The following is a 22,134-nucleotide window of genomic DNA, read 5'->3' as shown; positions in this document are numbered from 1 at the left end:
GGAGAGAGAGAGAGAGAGAGAGAGAGAGAGAGAGAGAGAGAGAGAGAGACCTAAGAAAGATGACTGGAAGTGGAAGCATTTGAAGGGTGATATAGGAACCTAGTACAGTGTAAACTACCTGGAATCTACAGTAGTGATCCTTGTCTCCTAGTGATGGGGGATATGGAGACTGAACTAGCCAACTTCTACAACCAGGCAAGGCTCCTAGCAGTGGGACCAGGATGCCAATCCAGCCACAAAAAATCTTTGAACTACAATCTATCTTGTCTGCAAGATGTGTAGTGGCACACAGCTTATTGGAGTGGCTAACCAAGGACTGGTCCAACTTGTGGTCCATGACAGAAGAAGGAGCCCATGCCTGGTACTGCCTGGATGGCCTGGAACCAGAGGCTAGATAGCCTAGAAACATATAATAGAACCAAACACATGTGAAAAAAAAAGTCAATGAAATATTTCCTAATGATATCTCTTCTATACTCATAGATTGGTGCCTAGCCCAATTGTTATCATAGAGGCTTCACCCAGACACTCATGGGAGCAGATGCAGAGATCCATAGTCAAACATTAGGCAGAGCTCAGGGAACCCCACAAAGGGGTGGAGGACACCCTGAGAACACAGCCCATGGAATCAACTAGTACGACTCATAGTGACTTACAGAGAGTGATGAGAAAAACATAGACACAGTATGGGTCTGAGCTAGGTCCTCTGCATATATGTTATGACTGTATAGCTTGGTGTTCTTGTGGGACCCCCAACAGTGGGAGTAGAGAGGGGTGACTCTTTTGCCTGTTCTTGGGACCCTTTTGCTCCTCCTACACCAGATGTTGGGCACCACTTGTAGGCTGAATTTTCCTGTCCCAACTGCCTGCTCCCAAATAGCCAGTAGCCACTTCCCAAATAACTGACTTGGAGGCTTAATATAAATTATAAATGATTGGCCAATAGCTCTAACTTGTTACTATCTAACTCTTACATTTAAATTAATCCATATTTCTTATTTATGCCACATGGCTCATGGCTTGTTACCTCATTTTCTACATGTCCTGCTCCCTCGGCAACTGGCTGGCATCTCCTGTCTCCACATTTCTTCTTTCTGGAATTCTGTCTGTGTCAGGCTGTCTAGCCCAATCTTTTCCTGCCCAGCTATCTGTCAATCAGCTTTTTGTCAACAATGAAAGCAATACATATTTACAGTGTAGAAAGATTGTTCCACAGCAAAGAAGTTTATAGACTGATAATAACTTCACTCACATGTTTTTTTGTAGCAGATATACATACATTGTTTTCTCCATGTAACTAGAAGGAATACACAAGAATAGAAAAAAAAAAAAAAGAAAGGTGATAAACATGCTTACAAAGTCACAAACAGACATTTCTACTAGTGTGTAAATATAATTTAAAGGTTTTCTGGTGACTGGATAGTGGCCTTCCCACAAAGAAATGTGTGCTCCGTTGAACAAAACATGGAAAACATTGAACACAGTGCTTTTCAGCAACATCCAGTTGTAGGAGCAATCTGGCTCATGGTGTTCATCATCACATCATATCTGCTTAACAATTAAACCTCTGCTAGTTCCATTGCAAAGCAGGTCTACAGGATAATGCAAGGGCTTCTTTTGTTTATGAATTTGTTTCTTCTCCTTTTTTCAACCTCATAAGTTAAACACTTTAAGAGTAATTATTGATATTTTATGGAATTTGGTTCACATGTTCCATAATTGCAATTGGGGTATTTCTTCTGTCTTGCCAATGAACATCCTACAACAACATTTTGGGATGTGTTTAATCAATGCAACAATGTCTTTTTCCAACAATTGCATCTTTTTCCTTGTGGATGGGTGCATTCTCTTACATTTCCTGGTACAAATGAACCTGTTGCCTGTATACCGACCCAGTTTTGTGCTGTTACAACGCTCTCTCCAAAACCAAGTCTCTGCACCTGCCAGATTTGGGGACAATGGTTGCATAGACCCATTCAGATATGTACTTTCATTATAATCAAATTAAACGAATATGAAATACTATAATAGGAGCTTGACAGTATAAAACAATTCAGGTATAAAGATCTGCAAAAACTGAGAATTCAAGTCTGGAGAATTCAAGTCTGACCCTCTACCAGTTCTACAGGAAGAAAATTAATCTCCAGCAACTTCAGTGAGGGATAGAGGTGAGAGTCAGAGACTAAAAAGAGAAGCCATGAAGATGTCACCTAACTCTTAGCTGACAACTTTAAAAGGAAATCTTCAAATTCCATGCACCTTAAAATTAATAGCAAATTTCTACTGATATAAGAAAGCACACACCTCAACTATACCTACCATTAAAAGATTAAATTAAATAGTGAAGGGACAATTAAATACTTCCTAAACTAGAATATTTGTTAGCATCTATTGGAAAGCCATGCAACCTTTTTGGAAATTCCAGTGAAAGAGAAACAAACAGTAAGGCGAGATTTTTGAAGACATACAAGAGATTCAGATGCACTGAGGCATCAGAGTAGCCATGAACAGCAGTGGAATAACTGGAAGGTAAATGCCTCTTTCCCCCTAGAAGTGGTTTCATTTCTCAGATTAAAAAAAAAAAAATCCTAATGTACTATTTAAGTTTTCAGATTTTTTTTTTAAATGTGTTAGTGCTTTAAAGACTGATCTAGTCCTGTCTTCTCAGCTTTGCTTAAATGGATCTGCTCAGTTCAGTGGTCTATTCTCAAAAATGGAGTGCTTTATTCTCCCCATAGATGGTTTCACTAGATTTCTCATTCACTTCAAAATGGTTGAATTCAGAAGGAATGAATTGAGTTAACCTGCAAAACTGAGTGACAGATTCTAGATGCAACTCAGGAATTGACATAATTAATGAATCATTATAATAACAGATATAATAACCAATAACAATTGGTGTCCACTGAACACCAATTAACCTCTTCCTTTTAAAGAAATGTTCTCTCTCTCTCTCTCTCTCTCTCTCTCTCTCTCTCTCTCTCTCTCTCTCTCTCAAAAGACTGATGTAAATGAATGGATTTAAATCACCTTCAGCAGACTATTCAAAGGATAATGTATGTGGATTCTCTCAAGGAGCAAGGGAAACACAAGTTGGTTTATCAAGCAGAGTGCTACAATTTCTGCCCATGCTTTGTTCCAGGAAACTCATTCTTGCAAATTGAGTTACTTCTATTTAGATACTGGGAAGCTAACAATAGGGGTGAGCTTTTCTAAGAAGTGGCTAAGTACACAGTACAGCACACCCAGACGTGTTTTGCTCTTTCAAGGGAAAAAAAAATTAATCTGGTGACTTTTTAGGGATATGACATTGGAAAGTAGGAAATAAGAAATTCAAATCTGATAAAGAGCATTTCTGAGTAGGATACACTTTTAAAACGGCTAAGCCTTCCACAACTGAGACTCTTTTCTTGCTTATTCTGGCCTGGCTAAAGATGCCTTTGTTCACAGCTTCTTAATATGTGCTGGCTTGCTTGTTCATGGTGAAACTTGGTTTTAGAAAGCTTTTCTGCAGCAGCACCAAGAGAATTTGGGAGGATGAGGGCAATCTCTGCAGCATAAATAAGACAAAGTATTATTTGGGACACTCTCTATTTTTTAAATAAAAATCAAGGGAAGAAAAAAATAATTAGATTAAAAATCAGCATTTTGTACTGTTCATTTGAAAATACATAGTTCATATCTTATTAAACTTGACAAGTCCCGATGGCTAGGTGAAGAGAAATATTTCTTCTCTCTGTCCCACACTCTGTCGCTTCATTATGTGATACTGATGACAGGCTTCTCACCTAGATTGCAGCTAGCAAGTTTGAGCACTGCCTGCCAGAAGTGATTAATACCGATCAAACAGAGTTTGTTCAGTTGGAAAGACTGGCAGAAAACATTTATCATCTTCTCAAGGAATTAGGGCTCCAGATTGGGTCTGTGTTTGAGATAACAGGATATAAATGCATTTGCTCCAGTGTTCACCTTGTTATCACATCTAGGGAGCCTGTTTTGCCCATGAAAATCACTGAGCCCAGCATTCCCAGTAGTCTTCAGGTTCAACTTGCAAACATTAAAAAAATAAAAAAATCCTTCAGTAGTAACTAGTTATAATCACTGAAAACTAGGTCAAATATGAAAATCAGGAAGACATCAAGTGACACTCAGCTAGACCAAACATCTCCTTTACAGTCTTTCTGCATTCTTCTCTCAGATACATATCAAATAGGCACAGCCACATGCTGCCAACTTTACACAGGGGAATGTTTGTTTCTCTTTCTTAATGTTATATGTTATTGCAAACCACAGCCTAAATGAATAGTATAGTTTCTTCCAAAGGAAATGCTAAACGTCTTCTTGTCACTCCCAAGAAAAGTGTTTTAAGGAGAAAAGGCTGAGAAAGATCCATAGAAGACCAAAGGAGAAAAGTGAGAAGTGGGGATTGCCCTCAAGGGTATTTACTTAAATACAGTTCTACCACAGGACAATTCATCCACTTAAGATATATGATTCATATTTTTGCTGTATTCAGAGTTGTCTAACTCCTACCATGTGGTGATATTTTATTTGTGCTGAAATGTGGTGATATTTTATTTGTATGTTAATAAATAAAGTTTGCTGGAGATCAGAGAACATAGCCAGCATAAATAAAAGTCAGGCAGTGGTAGCACATGCCCTTAATCCGATCACATGGCAGGCAGAGTCTCTGTGTTCAAGGACACAGCCAAGCGTGTTGACACACACCTTTAATCCCAGTACCAACCATAGAGACCTGGAGGCAGTGATGAGGAAGTGAGATGGCTGGGCTAAGAGCCAATGAGAAGCTAGAACAGCAAGGCAATAAACACGCAGGTTAGACAGGAAGAAGGTTCTCTCTGGGGAAGCTATGGTGGCATAGAGAGTAAGGTTAGCTGGTGACTCTCACTATTTCCCTGATCTCTACAGCTTTCACCCCTATATTTGGCTCTGTGTTCCTTATTTAATAAGACTGTTTAGAAATTCGTCTACACTACCACAGTGTTGTACCACCAAGAAACACAGCCATATGTCCATTATCAATCACCTTTCATGTTCCTCCAACTGCCTTGGTAGTCACTCCCACTAACATCATTTCCACCTGAGAAGTGTTATCAAAGCTGTGCATCTTATATGAATGAGGCTATGACCATCAGCTGTATTTTTTTTTTTTTTGCATCAGTCACCTGACTGGCTCCTTTTATTTGGTGTAAAGTTTTCTGGTTTCAGTCATGGCAAAGGACATTTCTGGACTCAGTTCTAAAACTTATCGATCTCTAAAGGTTACCTGTTATCTCTCCCTCCCTTTCTGACTCACAAAGTTTTCTAATCTAGTTATTCTCCAGTATCAATTCTAAGTCTCTCATACGTATTTACACCTCATCTTTCCTCACATGTCTGATGCTGCTTCAAATGCAATTGCTAATATACTGCCATCCAGAGACATAAGGGTAGTGTATTTTATTTCTTTCCCTACTCTCCTTCTAGTCTACCGTTATGGCGTAAACCAATCAGACTTTCCTCAAAACATCTATCTTTTATTTTTACGTGTCTAGGTTTCAGTTAAAAAGCAACGTAAGACAAATATGTCTTTTCTAATAATTCTTCATCTCCTTAGAATGGCGTAGAGGCTTCTCAGTAAATCGTAGATAACCACAAAAAGACAAAACAAAGCAGAGGAGGAGAAAAATCCACCTTCTCTCTCATTTCTTCCTGCATTCACTTAGCACTTAGCTGCCATTTATTTTGCATGGTCAGGCCCCTCAAGGAGCTCACTGACTAATGGGCTGGAGAGAGCACAAAATCAATCCTCACAATACATTACATCACAGGAAATGTGCATAGGCCCAGAGAGGGTGTTTGGAAAGACACTTAGTCTAACTGTTACAAAAAAAAAAAAAAAAAAAAAAAGAGAGAGAGAGAGATGAGGGGATTGCATAGGAGCCAATGGAACAGGAGGGATCAGGGTGAATCAAAGGGGCAGAGGCAGGCTTAATGTGGAGCAAGAAAGTATTCCAGCTGGCTCTCGATAGGTAGATGGGAGACGGAGCAGTACTTAAAACCAGGAAGGGCTGAATCTGTCAGGAGAAGCATGTGAATGCCAATTGAAGCTACATAGACATTACCATTATCACTCACTGGGAGCTTACACATCAGAAAGAGAAAAATCTAAAGCTTGAATGATGCATTAAAGAAAGAAAAGGGAGGAGGAATCATAGAAAACATGTCAGAAAGAAAGTATGAATTCTTGAGTCAATGGAAGCAGACATCTTCAGTGAGGTTTCAGTATAGACACTCAGTCAGGTGATTAGCTTATGAATAGATATACACAATGTGGTCACCACCAAATGATGCTCTGAAATGATAAGAGTCATTTTCATCTTCTGGCGCTAATGAAGGTTGTGTCCATGGACTATAGGAGGATATATGGCAATTAGTTAAGAAATGTAAATCATTTTATTTTATCCTGCTACAGCATTATTATGTATACAATCTAATTATTTTCTTAAATTTTTTTGAATTTTGACTTACAAAAAGTCTTAAATAACAACAAATTATAAGCCAGAAGTGGCTAGAAATGCCTCTGTAACCTAATTCTTCAAACTAGGTCTACAAAATAATTTCCAGATCCGATGTTTGCCCTTTCAATGTGCTTAGAGCAAAAGTCATAAGCAGTTCCTAATAAGATTTTAGGAAAGACACAGAGGTGGGAAACTGAGGTTAAAGGTCAGAGTTAGTACTTCAACTCCTTACTTAAAAGCATGTGTTGCCTGAAACCGTTTACTCAAGCTGCAACCTTTACGAACTTACTCTTTTCTTCTGGAAGATAGGATTCAGAGATAAATTATTTGGATAGGCTGCAATCTCCACATTAATTTACCAGGGCTTCCAGCCTCCCACACCAAAGTGTGTTTTCTTAATACATCTCAAAAGACATCAAGTATCCCCTCCAACGTATTCACCGGTTCTAAATGGGATTTGACATTTCCAGGTCAACATTGCTTCTCCTCACCAATGACTAACAAATTTACAGAGACATAAGTTCACTCTTTTCCCATGGATCACTGCGCAACAGACCAGTGGTTTTGGATCATAACGTTTAGGTTTTTATTTATTAAATGAAAGTAGAAACCCAGGCTGTGACAAATTGCTCGGCACCTAAGTAATGATCCAAAGAGACACCTAGAAGGAAGCCTGATATCCGTTCACATTTCAGTTGAGAAAGTTGAACAAAAATAATGAAATTATATTACTTTTTGAAATTAAGAAAAGCAGAGTAAATTCAAATACAATTTACAGTATTAATATCTCATTAGTTTATCTGCGGGTCTTCTGTCAATTTTTACTATGAGTCAGGCCCATCAACATTTCCAAAAAGGTAACATGCATAGCATAAGCATACACACTTGTGAAATGCTGATTTCTTGGGCCTTAGAAATATGGCGCAGTTGGTAAAGTACTTGCCACACAAGCACAAAAACGATGTTGTGATCCTCAGCACTCACATTAAAAGTCGAAAGCGGCAACATGTCCCTGTTGTTTGAACACTGGGGAGGGGATGCAGGAGGATTCCTGAGGCTTACTGAATTGGTGACTCCCAGGAACCACAGACTCTGTCTCAGAAAATAAATTGAAGATTTGCTATGGAAACCACCTGACACGGGCCTCTGGCCTCTACTTGCACATCCACGCACACGCACCTGCACACAAATGACCAGGTACACAGCACATGACACAGACGTCCAAAAATTCTAGATTGCTTTGTTAGGAACTAACTTCTTAATTTAGTTCAACAACTGGAACATTTAGAAACAAATTATCCTTTTTTTTCTGAGTATCCAAGCAGGAAAAAAACAAACAAAATAGTCCACGTGAAACTCCAGAGCAAAGTGGACTGACAGCGTATCAGCTATCTCTATAGTAAGGCAAATATTCAAATGCAAAGCTTCCTTTAGGACATATGTTTTAGGAATGGCTTGCTCAGATGCAAAATCGTGAGTAAGATTTTCAGTCAAAAGCCAAACTGACTTTGGCTTCCTGGTCAAGAGCAACTAGCAAGTTACTGGTCTGGACCGGTGCCTGCTATTATTCATGCATCCATCTTGGTAGTTCCACTCGGTTCTACACTTAGACGAGTTTTCCATCTTTACAAATAGTAACTTCACTCTCCTTCACCCCTCACTTCCATCTCCTTGCTCTACCGTCATCGCCAGAGTTAGAAAATATGTTTTCTACATCTTTGGTTATAAACCTAAAAGCATTTCTCCAAAGAAAGCATGGATTCTCAGAGAATCAGTGTTGTAATGCATGCTGCATAGAGGAGAAAAAGCACTAACAAAATCCCTTACCCAATGCATAATTCATATGTCAATTTAATAAAAATGTATTAGGTACACCATATATACCAGTTAGTAGGAGGAAAAGGCAAAAAAAAAAAAAAAAACAAAGCACATCTTCTAGAAATGTCCTTTCTAACAGAGGACAAATCCAACTAAAATCTTATAATGCAGCTAACAGATAGGATAGATTATTTATCATTATTATTAACCCTTTCCTCCTTTTCTAAATAAAACCAGATTGTCTTCAATTACACAACTTATTCAAGAGGACAAAGCCTCATGAGGCACTCCACCAGTGGTGATTTTGACCTCTAGGAGATACTTAACAAAGTCTAGAGTCATTGCATTGTGTCATACCATGGGGGATGATGTCTAATGCTAATTACTTACTGCACAGAGAAAAGAAATACCTGGTCCAAAGTGCAGTATTGTGTTATGTGAGGAATATTTCCTAAGTTGATGTTATTTTAATAACTCTACTAGCTCCTGATTTACACATTATGATGTATAATTATAGTTTTCTAAAGACAGTTGCCATTTGTTCAATCGGTCTAAGAAATAATCAGGGGAAAGCTGCTTTTGTTTTAACATCCTAGAGTTGTAGAAGGGGCATTTTATATTTTACTTTTAATTATTGCTGCAGTCACCTTGAATTCCTTGGATGTTTAGAGAGTAAAGCCAATATAAGAAAGCATGGACATGTGTCCTGTTTTCCTTTCAGCTCTGGGACCCCATTTGGTGCAGATGTGTGCAGCATGCTTCGGTCTCTGTGACTTCCCATGTGTGTGGATCTGGTGTATTCAGAGGGCCGTGTGTCCTTGTTGTCCTCCATCCCCTCTGGCTCTCACCCTCTTTCTGCCTCCTCTTCCCAAATGTTCCCTCGTTCTGAAGGGAGGGATCTGATGGAGGCATCCACCCCATTTGGGCTGAGTGTTGCAAGGTCTCATACTCTCTTTATAGTGTCTGGCTGTGGATCTTTGTATTTGTTCCCATCTGCTGAAGAAACAAAAAAGCAAAAAAACAAAACAAACAAACAAACAAACAAACAAACAAAAAAGCTTCTCTGATGATGGATGAGCAAGGCACTGTTCTATGATTATAACAGACTACGATTAAGACTCACTTAATTGCTATGGTCTTTGAAGAATAGGTTTATGAGATTCCTCTATTCTGTGTCTGTTTCTTGTACCTCTTCATGGTTCTTTTCCTTCTGTTTGTTTCGTCCTATTCCAATGTGTTGTTTTTATTTTATCTTGCTATATTATATTTTATTTTATCTTTTTTCATTTTATTTTTATGTCTTAGGAGACTTTTTTTCTAATAAGAGATAGAAAGGGGGTAGAGCTGGAGAAGAGGAGAAGTGGGGAGGAACCAGGAAGATTGGATGGAGAGAAAACTGTAATCAGTATATACTATGTGAGAAAAAAATTCTATTTTCAATAAAAGGAAAGAAATTAAGAAATAAATAAATAAGAAAATATTTCTTTTCAAAAAATGTGTCTTAACCTCTATGGCCTGCAAGAAAATGAAGATATAAGTAATAGTACTGAGCTAAGCTGCCACTCTACTGAGGGCAGGGTGAACATAAATAGCCATGTGTGGCATAATTAACCAAGAGAAGAGGCTGGAATTGTTGGATAAAAAAGTTCATTCTCTTTGCTACAGCTTGAAGATCACACCAGTAGAAAAAATTAAGTTCCTTTAATGACATCCACATCATGTAGGGCATATTAGTACTAACTCATGTGAAAAGAACTGTTTCCAGATGTGATTAATCTGTCATCTGTGGTATTGGCATTATCTGAATCAATTCAGTGAAATGTCTGGATTTCTTTTAAGAGGGAGGAAAGTGGTTGAATGTCAGCTCTCAGAATGTTAGAAGAGTTGTGAAAACAGAAGCATCATTTGGAATGATGTCCTTTGAACGTAGAGAAAGCTGTGAGTTAAAAAGTGAAGCTAGGTTATTGAAACTGGAAAAGGCCAGGGAATTCTCTCCCCAGAGTGAATCCAGCTGCTAGAGATATGGCTAGCAGTTAAGAGCACTCAGCTGTTCTTACACAAACCTCCAGTTTCAGTTCCCAGTACCTACTTCAACTGGTCCATAATTGGCCCTACTGCAGTGCCTGGAATCTGATGGACTCTTTTGACCTCGTTGAGTACTGCACACATGTGGTACACATACGGATAAGCTCCAGTGTGTGATCATGAGCGTCCCCACCCCCACCATGCCCCACATACATATACATATACATATAAATGATTTTGAAAGAGAATTGTGAAGGATGTAGACAAACAATTACTGTCAAAACCTTGATCTTAGCACTGTAGAATAGTAAGTGTGTTTTGCTTTTAGTAACTTTTTGTTTTAATTTGTTGCTTAGTGTTTGTTTTATCTTAATATATAGTCATGTTTTGTTGTTGTCTCTTAGAAGCCTTTTCTTTTCCAATGAAAGGCAGAGAGTGCATCAAGATTGGCGTTCAAGTGGGGAGGAACTGGGAGCAGTAGGAGAGGAAACTATAATCACTCTATATTGCATGAGAAAATAATCTATTATTAATAAATGGGAAAGAAAGAAAAAAGGAAACTAACATAGATATTAAATATTTAGATAGACAGCAGAAAATATGCATGTTCCTATTTAATTACAATTAATTTTATCATGACTGAAAATACCTTCATTCAACATCAAGAAAGTGGACTTTATAAATACGTTGTGAGTTCTTTTCACTTGATGCTTACAATGTTGGAGCTAAGTCTGTATTTTTTCCTAATTCATTGATGAAGAAGGTAAACCAGGGTGAGCACAAGGCCATGTGGTTGACATAAATGGAACAGCCAGGAAAGTGTGCAAATCTCCTCGTCTTAGTCTCTTTCGAGTAGTCTCTGAGAATAAGTTAACATAGTCCCTTCAGCTTATGGTCTGATCCTTCTGTTCAAATTCTATGTTGCAAAACCATACCGGAGGGCACTCTTGGGTGCATCCCGGAGTTTACAAGACCGGAAGGCCAGTCGGAAAATATTTGGTGAACTGTCATTATAAATTTACCTGATTTTTTTTTTTATTTTTGTATTCTCCTGGTGTAAGATCAGATTGAAATATTTTATTTTTGTAAAAGTTTCTTGAGCCTGGGTGGTGGCTCACTACAAGAATCTCAACTTTCAGAAGGCTTAGGCAGGAAGGTTTTCATTAGTTCTAGTCAATCTGGATTATGGAAAGGATCCTGTTTCAAAACAAACCAAACAAAATAAAACACACATAAAAATGGAAAATCTCTAATTTTAGTTAGTTTGGGTAAAATATTAGTATAGTTTATTTTCCAGATTTTATGTAGATTTCAATAATTTATTCCTTTTTAGAAACAATGTCAACTAGTCTTCAACTTGACTGAGTTCAATCTAAACTGACATTTGTAGCATCCTGTTGTACTCATGTTATTGTTGAATTACTTTTAGTACCATGTATATTTGTGTATTCTATGCTACAATACAATAATGATAAATGTCCTTAAAGTTTCTATTTACTAAATAACTTTATTTATAAAAATATAAATGTGTTTCCTATATTTCACAGGTTATAGAAAACTCATATTTTTATTCAACTAATTCCACAAATTAAATTCTTACCTATGTCATCTACATTTAAAATTCAAAGAATTTTAATGCCTTATCCTAATTTTCATAATCAATTTTGAGTACCTAAAGTAAATTATGTGAGTTGTACTCAGTGTGCTAACAAATGATGTAAAGGAGTTACAAAAGTGTTTCTGTAAAAGCTAAATAGGAAACATTTTGCTTGGGTGGTTTTATGAGTCCTGACACAAATACTCAACTCAGGTAGTCTACAAACTGTTACTGGCAGAGCACCCACCAATGGTTTGAGTTCTAGCACAATGCAACTTTATTCACAAAAATGGACAACAGTACAGTGTTATTGTTGTTGTCATTTTGTTTTATTTTTCTCTTTACAATCTTAGTCTTTCTCAAGGTCTCAGTACCTCAGAGATGGTTCAAAAAGCAAATCCATGTAACTACATAAGGAACCATAAGTAAAGAAGAGAGATTAAGATAGATGTGTTCTGTATTTCTCGGCCGAACTCCTTTTGTTTCTTTGAATTTCATCATGGTTTCTCTTCCCAGGTCAAGAGGTAACTAAGGGGATGCCTGTAGGAATGAATAATTGGGAAGAAGTAAGAAAGAAGTGCAGAGGGGTTACTGGGGGAAGTAGAGGAGGGAAGGAGGGATGACAGACAGGCTACATCTCACTTCACTGAATAAGCACTATGGCTCTCTCTAAAACTGTCTGTTCTAACTAACTCCAAAAGTGAGTTCAGGGCAGAACGTAATTAGAAAATGCTGCTAAAGCAAGAGAAATTCGGCAGGTAACTGAGAGATCATTATTTTCACATGTGAGTCTTCCAGCCTTCTTAGGTTACCGTCATGGAAATGGACATATATGGATACTGAGGGCCACAAGAACAATCACTAGAACAAGATGCAGAAATATGCAATCTCAGCACCATCATCAGAGAAATAGTTTCAGAAGGCAAATTTTCTCTCCATTTGTACTTTCTTTGATTAAGAAGTTGCTATGTTAGCAGTATCACCCACCAGGCAGAGAAATACACTATGAAGTATAATTATGAATACAATCAACACATATAATTATGAAATAAAATTGTGAAGCTGTTAAAGAAAAATCCAAAGTGAAATGAAACTACTGTTTAAAAGAGAAGAAAAAAAACCAGAAAGATTAATAGATATGTGCTCCTACAGAATGAGGGCTCTCATGCATTTAGCGTGAAATTGGTATTCTGCCATTAAAAAGGGAGACATTTTAGAGACCTTTTCAGTTATGAGGAGAGGTACTGAAAAAATGTTGAACAAAGTAAGGGGAGGATAGCAGTTCCATAGAGGGCTTGGCATCTTGCTATTGTCATCTATTTAAAAAAATAGATTAATATCTATTGATATTTATGTAGGTGTTTTATAAAAAATTAATAGAGGTCACCCTCAAAAGTAGCTATTATCACTTCAGAGAACAATGAGGTCATCATATTTCTAGTCTTTCAAATTACAGCATTGTTTTCAACTTTCTAAAATAAACATCTTGAGAAAAGAGTTTGAGTAGATGAGATTTTTAAGGACAGTCAAAATAAAAAATATTATAGAAAGCCATATATCTCTATTTAGTATAAATGTTTAAGGCGGTGCCTGATATGTGACTCTCAAAGGGATGAGTTTCTTGCAGAGTGAAAGGCTATTCCTTTGACAATTTCCTTGAGCTGGGAATTAGGATGCATTTTCTTTTACCATCCAAGAGTTTTCATTTCCTCTTCAGAAATGGGGTTTTCATGAGATGATCCTGCCAGTAGATACTGTTCTAAATAACCCTGCTATCATTTTTTTCTGCTTCTATTATAACTGGTCCACACACAGAGTATAAGTTTACCCTTTGCTCACTTTCATGTTCATTTTAATTGCTGAATTCAGAACTTGAATCAGCCCAGAGCTAAGACAGCTGGCATTTGCATCCAGCGGGATCAGATCTCCTCTAAGATCTCATTGGATTTTTTCACCTTCTCTCATTTATTTGAATATAGACAAATACAATAGAAAAAGCTGAGAAAACCATATTAAAATAATGATGGGACAGGTTTGCTGAAGATGAGATCAATACTGAAGAATCAGGCTGCACAGAGAAGAAAAAAAGAAAGTTATAGAAAAATGCAGGCGTTTGCACTTTTACTTTCAACTGAAGTCAAATAGGTACAGCCAGTTTGGCTATATTATAATTTTTGCAAAGTCAATTCAGAGTGTATTATATCATCAATGCCTAAAAAACTTTGTTTTTAATGCACATATAGCATTTCCATGTCCTACTTCCTTTCCTGATTACTTTTTATTTTTAATATTATAATGTAATGATTTCATTTCCACCTTCCTTTTCCTCCCTCCCAAATGCTTCTTTATACCCCTCCCAGCTCTTTTTCAAATTCATGGCCAATTTGTTTTTCATAATTGTTGTTACATTTGTTTAGGTATATGTATATACATACAGATTTCTTCATATAATTAAATGTGCATGCTCTTGCTTGTGTATAAACTTTCAGGGATGAAATTTTGATATTGGATTAAGCTATTGGTGTGCTTCTCGCGAAGACTGTTTCTCCTGCTCTGAGTATTGCTTTGTTGTCTGTAGTTCTTTGTGTGGAGTGGGAACCTAGTGGTCTTTCCCCTGTTTTCTTGGGTATGCCTACTGTTGTTATCTTTAGCAAGGCTATATTTTTAATTCAACACAGTTCTAAGTCTACATTAGTACCATCAGTAATAATACCATACAATTATGTGTAAAACTTCACATCCAAAGTGCTATTTTGTTACTACTAGTTAGCTGGGCATAATACACTTGTTTTCATTATGTAAGCTGACAGTTTCAAAAGCAGAATTTTATGCTCCCATGTGACTGAAATGCAGAAATACTCTCCACCGGTTCATTTTTTAAAAGATTGTTTTGGTTTTGAGCATACGTATGTGTTGTGGAGGAGACTGGGTTGTGTGCATGTGAGTGAAAGCACCATGGAAGACAGAACGGAAGAAGGCTCTTCTTTGAGCTGCCCAACCTGGAGGCTGACAGCTGAACTCACCCTCCTCAAGAGCACAGGCACTCTTAACCACTGAGCCTTCTCTCCAGCCTGTCTCGACCAGCTGTCATTTGAACAATATTTTAAATCTAACATCTTAATAGTTCATTCTCTGAATTCTACTCTTTCTCTTTAAGCATTTTATATGGATTTACTTCTCGTTTCCTACGATATAACTTACTTCACAAGTCCAAAGTGATACCTTAGTATTTCTATTCCTGGAAAAGGATACTTATACTTCCTAGACACTATGCAGTCTACGAGACTGATTGATTTCCTGGAAATGTATTGCATTCACTCACACAGTTGGCATACACCTCTAGAGTGCCTCTCAACAGTTGCAAGTGCAGTGACGTCCTGTTTTTTCCTTTCATGACTGTGATTGTGAAGTAGTGTGTAGGGGGGTGTTAGTATTATTTAGTGTGTATACTAACATACACATTCACACAGACATAAATCCTTGGTGGGGGAACAGATGAGTAAGATCAAAATACACTGTACAAAATTCTCAAAGAACTATTCAAAACAGGAAAAAATGCAACATATCTTTTATTGGATCATAATTTCATATGCAAGCAGTTTGGACTATATCCAGATGACTGATTTTTTTCCTGTAGTAATCTGAGTCTGGTGGACACTAAAACAATCTCAAGCTGTTTTAGGGGGCATTGGGTAGATCAGCATTTCTATGATCAAATACTCCACCACAGGAAGCAAACTTTCCTTAATGTTATACCACTTACTAAAAGTGTAAGAAGTAAAAGAAACACAGTTTAGAAAATGCACTTATTATGCAAAGTAAAACACTAGATAAATTCAGATTTAGCATTTAAATGTTAAGCAATGTCAAAGGGTTGTCATTTGGGAACTCATTGTGACTCACTTTGCAGATAATCATAGGTGGAAATGTTAGTGAAAATAATTACAAAATTTTAAAGCATGTTGGGGTAACTTCCATGCAACATTGTTAAGAAGAAAATATATTCCACTATAGAGAGAAGTTAAAACTGAACAATGAAAATAAAGATAACATTTTGTCAAAAGACTTTAACTTCTTATTTACTTGAGAAATTATGGTAGGAGTTTAATCTGTACTCGGGATAGGTACTAACAAAAAGTGTTTATGTTTGTGTGTGTGTGTGTGTGTGTGTGTGTGAGAGAGAGAGAGAGAGAGAGAGAGAGAGAGAGAGAGAGAGAAAATGAGAGAGAGAGAGAGAGAAAATGAGAGAGAGAGAGAGAGAGAGAGAGAGAGAGAGAGAGAGAGAGAGAGAGAGAATGCATGTGTGGCATGTGTGTGAGTCGTGAGTGTGTGTGTGTGTGTGTGCGCGCGCGCGCGCTGCGCGCGCGCATGTGTGAACTATTATGCTTTTCTCTTTACTGGTGTCGTGTATTTATGTCATCATTGAATCAAGTATTATATGATACATACCTCTAATTTGTACCCCAAACAGCTTAATTATTTTAATTTACATCATACCCCACTTATTAGCCTTTAGTGGTAAACTTTTCCAAATTTGAAGTCTGGTGCACAAGAAGTGCTAAGTTTCTTTGTAAAAATTTTACATTTGTATTTATATTATCTAATAACATTCATAGCAAAAATATTCTTCATTGTCATTTATTTATTGAGTTCCAAAGTTCACCTCTTAGCTCAGAATAAAGTACATTTCAAATTTATTTATTTCTGAGAAAAAAATTAGTCATTTGCATATAGTCCAAACTACTTGCATGTGAAATTGTGTTCCAATAAAATGTATGTTGCATTTTTGTTTTCTGTTTTCTCATTTTTAATAAGTTTTTAAATTTTATACAATGTATTTTGATCTTATTCATCTGTTTCTCCTACTGAGGATTTATGTATGTATGTATGTTTGTACTAGCTATTCTTGGGGATAGGTATTAATTCCACTTTATATATAAGGAAATCAGCTTTACTGTGACTAAGCACATTGTTATCCATGATTGTAAATTATTAGTTTATAGGTTGTAATATTCAATAATTGATCAAAGCCATTATATCTTTGAGCTATTTCACATCAATTCTAAAACTTCCAATGATAAAGAATTTAATTAATTATTGATGCCTGTAAAATTCAAATAGTATAGGTCAATATTGCTTGACATGTAGTTCACTAGTAGAGCATTTATCAAGCATGCAAACAGCCCATGTCCTGGCTTTGATCCATATGCACACATATGCACAAACATATATATGTTGTGTATATTCATCAACTTTTATAATGAAATTTTATACTTCAGTGTAGTATATGGCATATAATCAATTAGGGTCATGGGGAGATGCACATCTAAATTCTCTAATTCTGGAAGATGAAGCAAAGCTGCAAATTCAAAGGCAAATTGAGTTACAAAATGAATCCTTCCCACAAAACAAAACAAAAACTGAATAACAAAAAGTAGACCAATTGAAATCACAGAGTATTTAATAATGCATTGCTTGCTTTGCCTTAGATTTAAAATATACTTTATCTTAAATACATTATTTTTCTTCACATATCAAAATTTCTTTAAAGAGACAGTTTAAGCTTGATCTTCATAGAGTTTCAATTCTCTCTATAATGATATATTATAGTCATTACTTCTAATACATAAATAGACTTGAAATGCACTTTACTCTGAGCTAAGAAGTGAATATATATTAAAAAACAATTGTTTTATGGAGCATATATTTAAAAACCTTGAAACTCAATAAATAAATGACATTGAAAAATAACATTTTTGTTAAAAATTGTATTAGATTATACAAATTAAAATGTTAAATTTTAAAGCAACTTGGCATTTCTTGTTTATCGAATTATAAACAAATTCACAAAAGTTTACCACTAAAGGTTGATAAGTAGGATATGATGTAAATTAAAATCAATAAACTGTTTTTGGAACCAATTAGAGGTGTGTATTAGATAGTATTTGAGTTAATAATGACACAAATATAGGACACCAGAAAATAGAAAAGCATAACAGTTCACCAATAATACACACACACACACACACACACACACACACACACACACACCCTTTCTTTTTTGAAATACTAGCAATCAAATGCAGGACACTTCATATGCTGGGTAAACACTGTACCATACAGTTGCAACCCAATACAACCAAATCTCATATGTACCCTTTTTCACAAGAATGCCTCATGGGATGATCTACAGTAGTAAAACATCACAAATTTTAAGTATAAATTATTGTTAAGATGTACTACACATTACTACACATTTTTCATTTGGTGAAGAATTTAAATAGCAGATTTAAATTTAAATTTAAATTTAAATTTCTGCATTGTTTCTGATACTGAAGTGGAATACAAGATAATATTTTATCTCTCAATCAATGTGGTTTGAATGATAATGGCCCCCATAGGCTCATACAGGTGAGGAATTGTTGGAGAAGGTGTGGTCTTGTTAGAAGAAGTGTCACAGAGGTCAGGCTTTGAGGTTTGAAAAGCCCATACCAGGTATAGTCCTGTCTCTCTGTCTCTGAAAGTCTCTGGATGAGGACCAGGATGCATCTCTTAGCTACTGATCCAGCGCCATGTTTCCTGCCATGATGATAATGGACTAAGTCTCTGAAACTGTAAGCAAGCCCTCGATTAAATAGTTCTTTTAAAAGAGTTGCCTTGGTTATGGTGTCGTGTCTCTTCACAGCAATAGAACAGTGATTAAAAAAGAAGTTGATACCTGAAGTGGGTTATTGCTGTGACAGGCCTAACCATGTTGCTTGTTGGTGGAATATTGACTTTGAGACTTTGGACTATGAAAGCAGTTGAATACTTCAAGTGGAGCTCAACAGAACAGGCTAGGAACAGCGTGGAAGAAAGTGCTGCTGAGGGTAAACTAGACTGGTGTGGCTCAGATCAAGAGGTTGCAGAGGGGAAGAACATTAGTAGTGGCCCACAGGCCATTCTTGTAATATTTCAACAACGAACATGGCTGCTTTGCCTTTGTCCTAAAAATTGGCCAGAGTCTAAATTGAAAAGTCCCGGATTAATAGCATTGGCAGAGAAGATTTAAGACAGGCTAGTATTGACTGTCATTTGGTAATTAGTAATCATTTTATGCACATTTATAATGAAAGGGATAGAGCTGGATAAAGAGAATGCAAAATGTACAGTTTGAGGAGGAAAAGGAGCACCAGGAAGTGTAATGGAACTAAGTCCAGATAAAAGGTTTAAACAGAAACCTGATACTAGACGGAATAAAGGGAGTGCTGAACTCAGAGCAAGCCCTACACAGCTAAGCCTCCAATTTATAGAAAAGGAATTAAAAGAAAGCTTAAGCATTGAAGGAAAACATCAAAAACAGGAAGCTGATGCAAATATAACTGAACAAGGGGACCAGGTTCCAGCCCCATCAAACAGCAAAACTTGGCAGCTTTAGTCACATGGATCTAGCTTTATGTAGAGGTTCTCAGCCTCCCTAATGTTGCTACTCTTTAATACAGATCCTCACGTTGTGGTAACCCTCAACCATAAAATTATTTTGTTGCTACTTCATAACTGTAGTTTTGCTACTGTTATGAATCATAATATAAACATCTGATATGTAGACTATCTGATATGTGACTCCCAAAGGGGTATCGACCCAGAGATTTCAAATCACTGCTTTTTAGCATTGAGAATACAAGAGGTTGTGGAATCTCTCACTGTGGCTAATGAAAACTCCTGAGGCAAGGAGTCTGTCAGGAGTGTTCCTACATGAAGACCCAGAAAGGCCATTGCCTGAAGCTAGGAAGGGGAAGCCTGAATTGGCCTGGAGATGCCAAGATGTTGGAGATGCCAGAGCTGTGGGATACTTGCCAAGCAAAACTGCAGACCAGGTGAGGAACCAGCTCAAGAGAGAGAGAAATATGCTGCAGTCCACAAAGCTGAAAGAATTGGAGATCTGCAGAGTGCTTTGACATTAGACATGGGGATGTAGAATTGAATTTTCTTTGCTGTTTTTCACTTTTGCTTTAGTTAAATATTTCCTCATTATGTTCCCTTTCCTCTTTGTGGAATGATAATGTATATTCTGTATCATTGTGTGTTGGAAGTATGTGATCTGCCTTTTAATTTTGATTTTATAGGAGATTGAAGTCAAGGGATTGCCATAAGTGACAAAAGAAACTTTGAACTTTGGGTTTTTAAACAGTGTTGAGACTGTTATAGATAATAGGGACTTTTGAAGTTGGACTGAACGCACTTTTGCATGATGGTACGACTACAAGTCAACAGATATGAGGGTGTGGAATGTGGTGGTCTAAATAAGAATGGCCCCCACATGTTCATATAGATACAGCCTGTTTGAGTAGGTGTGGCTTTGTTCAAAGAAGTGTGCCACTGGAGTTGGACTTTGAGGTTTCAAATGCCCATGCCAGGACCAGTCTCTCTCTCTCTCTCTCTCTCTCTCTCTCTCTCTCTCTCTCTCTCTCTCTCTCTCTCTCTCTCTGCCTGCAGATCAGGATGTAGTTCTCAGCTACTGCTCCAGAGCCTTCCTCCCTGACATGATGATAATGGACTAAGCCTCTGAAAGTGTAAACAAGCCACCAATTAAATACTTTCTTTTAGAAGAGCTGCCTTGGTCATAGTGCCTCTTCACAGCAGCAGAACAGTGACTAAGACAATCAGGATTGGCTTTATTATAACCTCCTCAAAACAAGGAAAACTCAATCATGTATTCACATTTCAACACACATTAAATGTTCATCGATACTACTGTTAAAACTGGATTATCAAGAAGCTTTTAATTTTTTCATCAAAGACTCAGGGTTGGAGGTTTCTTTAAGAAGAAGTGGGTTTTTTTTGTTTGTTTGTTTTTTAAATTAGGTCTCTGTCATTGAAAAGGTGTCACAGTGATCCCATATGTCTTAAAATTTGCACTGGCAGGCAATATGCACTGTATATTCTTACATGTTATCTGTCAAGTTGTATAGCCACACTACCTTAAAGCATGCAGAGTATTGCAAATATATCACGCCTATAGTGTCATATATAGCGAGAAATATAAGAGTCAGTAAACACACACACACTGCCTATGGAAAAGGGATATTGAAAAGAAAATAGTGGGCATGGAAAACATGGTTGAAAAAATTGGAAAATTATGCTATTAAATTTTAGAGAATATATTTAATATATTTTTATATTTTCTTCCAATGTAAGAATATATAACAATACAATATTAATTATAGTGTTAAAATACAACTTCTAATTTTATGCTTAATAAATGGGTTATCATTTTTCCATAAACCTGACTGTGCTTATGAAGAAAAAAAGTACTTGTGTTCCCCCAAAACATGTCCCAAAAATATCTGTGATAATAATTGCTTTCACAATCAACATAGTAAAACTTAGAGAATCTTCTCAATTTTTCTCTCACTATATTTTTCCAGTAACAACATCAAATTGATTGATGTACTGAACATCAATGATAATTTATTGCACAGGCCTGAAGAGTGGCATTAGAAGCGAACAAATTGGGAATGAATTTCACAAGAAGACTAGTGTTATAAATTATACTGTTACCAGTCGCTAGGCATCAGTTTTAAAAAATATTTATGATTTTTGGAGATAAGGTCTAAAAATGATTTAACATAGTGATAGGTTAAAGATTTTTTTCCTCCTTTGAAATCAAAGTAAAGTGTAATATAATAGCATGAATCATGAGTTAAAGAATGTATTATTGTAATATAGACTTAATTGAATATTTTGCATATGTCTGTCAGATAACATGTTCACCCTAATTCTAGATCCTTCTAAAGAAATTTTGATAGTGCTCTTTTAGTTGTTTTCAAACTTAAGGAAACTGTATGTTTTCTCAAATGATGGTAAAACCTTCCAAAATATGAACAGCATAACTTACTGTGAGAAACAATTCAGATTATTTTAGGAGCTTGTTGAACCGTGGCATGTTATCTTTGGAAGGGAGCTCAGAGAAAATACTGTTCAGTTGGGTGTCATTATTCCTCAGTAACGTCATTGTCCCAATATAAAATGTAGAATAAAGTCAACCTGGAGAAAGTAATGCATTGACCATGTAGGTGATAAGGAGTATTAGTTTAATTTAAAAATAAGCCTCATACAATTTGAAGGATTTTAAGTATATTCAACCATGATAAAATAGATAACTTGAAGTTTTTCCTAAAACAATGCATTTCA

Source organism: Peromyscus eremicus, chromosome 12, assembly GCF_949786415.1.
Source record: "Peromyscus eremicus chromosome 12, PerEre_H2_v1, whole genome shotgun sequence".
In the NCBI taxonomy this organism is placed as follows: domain Eukaryota; kingdom Metazoa; phylum Chordata; class Mammalia; order Rodentia; family Cricetidae; genus Peromyscus; species Peromyscus eremicus.
This window is presented reverse-complemented; position numbering follows the sequence as displayed.